At 26.9% G+C, this 3402-nt stretch overlaps 1 protein-coding gene across 1 annotated transcript in view; it reads right to left on the bottom strand.

Annotated features, from left to right (window-relative positions):
• The window catches only part of LOC110271576, a 10085-nt gene that overhangs the window by 2998 nt on the left and 3685 nt on the right, over positions 1–3402 (bottom strand). The gene's annotated exons all lie outside the window — the stretch shown is intronic.

Consider the following 3402-nt stretch of genomic DNA (forward strand, 5'->3'; position numbering starts at 1 on the left):
ATTTAGGCGTATTCAAGTGTGTTTAAAAAATAATTTTTTATTTTTTATTAAGATACGATTAGATATAATAAACACGCCTGTCGAACGGATATCAATAAATGTCGTATTTAAAATGTGTTCGACATACAAACACACAGTAACTCAATAAGGTGTCATTGCTTCTTAGTTAGTTTCTTTGTCTGCCTTTTGTGACGAGGTAGGGGTCTTACGCAGTCTGCTTTAGGCTTAGTAGAAAGTATTATATTATTATCAATAAAAATCCTCATATATCTGAATTTAAGAAATTGGATTTTTTTTGTTCCTTTTGATTCTCTCCTCTGACTAAATTTTTCTGTCAATTTTATACTCTTAATTGCATTATTTGGGGTGGAGAGGATTTCAAAGTCCTCTGATTTACAATGCTGGCTCAAGTTCTTTATTTCTGTATTCTAAAATCACTCAATTTTTTGGTCAAGAAAATCATACTAATTAGTAATTACTCATTACAACAACCTATTAATGTTTTCGGTCTGAAGTTTTGTTGTTATAAGCCCACCAAGATTTTGTGGACTCGAAACCCGTTTGTAAATAATGGGCGAGTCTTGTGTTATTATATATGTGGCCCATTACTAATTAGATTTTTGTAACCATAATTTTGAAGTAATACCCAAATCAATCCTAATGATTTTTTTCCTTGGACATTGTAGTCGCAAAAAATTAAATTACCAAATCTGCCCCCAATCTTTATTTTCTTTCCACGTTACAATTTTTGCATTAGTTTCGTTTTTTAGTAGGTAACGGAGTTTATTTATATAGAATTTTAAACTCGCACGTAGACATTAAGTGCCACCTATATAATGGATGATAGATTAACTCCTATTCGTTGTATAAAAAATAACATCATTTTACACAGGGACGGTTCCAAATATAGTGTTGTAGAGACAAGTATTTCTACTACAATTTGAAATTCTTTTGAGTAGTATATGATAATAATATTTATTTGTTTCTATTAGATTATTAAATTTGACCCTACAACAATTTTTTTCTTAACTTTTGATACTTAATCGTCAATTTAAAAATTTCATATTAGATATTCGTTAGAGTGATCAATTCTCAGATTTAAACGAAATTAGCATTTTTTCTTAAAAATAAATTCAAAAGAATATTATTTATCTTCTTTTGAAATTAGCTTTAATTTTTGCGTAACAACTGTATTAATTGAAAAAACTTTTTTAACTATGAATATCAATAAGAGTCGGCTTCTAATTGTGCTGGGAAGTGAACTTTTAAATAATTGTTTAGTAATATATATGGAAAGAGAGAAATTTTAATGGTAGTGTTAAGAGAAAAATTACTTAATTTTTTAAAAATATAAAACCTAAAAGAATAGAATTATAAAAATTATTATTATGTTAGATAAATTTTGTCTCCACTACCAAAATTTTTTCGATCCGTCATTAATTTTACAACTAAATTATTAGAATATTGATATTCGTACTAATTTAAAAATTCAAAAATTTCCTAAGGGCTAGATTATCATTTTAGTAACTCTATGGGGATTGAAATTTGTAAGCTTGTAAACCAACCAATATTGCATATTCAAAGTGATGGCTTGTCAATTTGATGGAGATGGAAATGTTGTAGATCTCATGCCTATCTTGGAGAGTTTTGCAACCTTAAATTTCCTTAGGCTTTTGTTGAATGTTAATAAATAGAAGAAAGGGGCAAAAGGTACTGCGAGTCTGCAGAGAGAAGAGGGTTTTTCATCAAATCTACTTGCCTCAATATAACAATAGTTGCGTAGGTTGACTTCTCATGACTGGATATAAATACATGGTAACTAAGAGTGGAATGATATGAGTGATTATTAGTATAGTAAAATTATTTGGAAGAAAAATAGAGTGAGGTACCCATAATATTTAGAGTGCTCAATAAATAATATACAAAAACAAATTTATTTATGTTTTATCATATAATTTTAATTACGATTTTGTTAGAAAATTAATTAAGAGTGTAGTCAACTAGAATCAATTAGTTGAAAAACAAAAAAATTGTTATAAAAAAAAATCTCTCTACTATTCTAATTTTTAAATTAGAAATATAAAAAATTAATTTGAATTGGTTTATATTATAATTGGCTTTCTAATTTTTTTTTTAATTATTATTTATTTGAGAGTAGTCTAGTATTATGTCTTGGTTACGTTTTTAGTTTTTTAGACTATTTTGGTGTGATGTATATTTTGATTTATTTGTATTTATCGATGACATTACCTAAAAAGATGATCCACATATTAAATCCTCTCTCTCGAGTCTTTGATTGATTCTGGAACAACAATCTAAAACAAATTTTCTTGACTGTGAATCGAAATATCGGATTAGGAATTAGTGATTTGGCTTTCTTGCATGTGTTTGTAAAGTTTTTTTTTTTCTTTCTTGAATCATGAATATAGTCACTTCCCACATTTGTCTAAAAAGACTAATTTAAAATAAAAAAAATTAGGTAAAAAAAATTTATTAAAAATTAAAGTATTTAATATGAATTTTTTTAAAAACGAGCTTATCTGTCTGTTGTGTTGTTTAATTGTTTTGTCTTTTAATTAAGAATCGGTTGTTAATTTTTTTTCTCCCAAAGATATGTAAATTGCATTGCTTTGTTAAAAAATAATATATTGTTCACTATATGAACAAAGGCAAAAGAAAAAGGGAATTTTCTATTTTAGTAAATACTAAATACTAGCAAAAAAAATTAATAGAAGAGATTTAAAATTCACAAAAAATATAACTTGAGTCATTTTTTATTGGAACTTTCTTGCTATTTCCATAATTACTGTTGCCACCAGTTGCTCACCTTCAAAGACTTCCAAATTTTTTTCCTTCTACAACGCCCAACACAGAGATGCAAGGAGGGACATAGAAGACTAACTTCTTCCAATGCCTCTACTTGTCGTTTGCCTCTATGATTCCATTTTACACTATAACATTCACAAAAGCAGGGAAAGACCAAATCTCATGAGCGAGATCCATTGCATTAAGGCGTGAAGGATTGTTTCGTTATCATTTCTACATCTTGGGCACATTGCTGAAATATTTGAAAATCTCTGGTCGATCAAATTGAGCATAGATAATTTTTCATGGGCTGCTCTTTACAGAAAATTTTTTACTTTGGATGATAATTTTAATCCCAAATTAATTTTCAGAACGTTAAATTCGTCATTACCGTTAGAATTTGCTGGTATTCTATTGCTTATATTAGATATAAAAACTTCATCCTAATTATGTTTAAAGATTTATCTCTTGAGTTCCCTCAATATTATGGTGTTTATTATAATGATAAATATTTAAATTCAATTAAATTTTTATTATATTAATTATTTAATTAAATAATACATATAATAACAATAATAAATTATTATTTGATACATA

This window comes from Arachis ipaensis, chromosome B04 (assembly GCF_000816755.2).
Source record: "Arachis ipaensis cultivar K30076 chromosome B04, Araip1.1, whole genome shotgun sequence".
In the NCBI taxonomy this organism is placed as follows: Eukaryota; Viridiplantae; Streptophyta; class Magnoliopsida; order Fabales; family Fabaceae; genus Arachis; species Arachis ipaensis.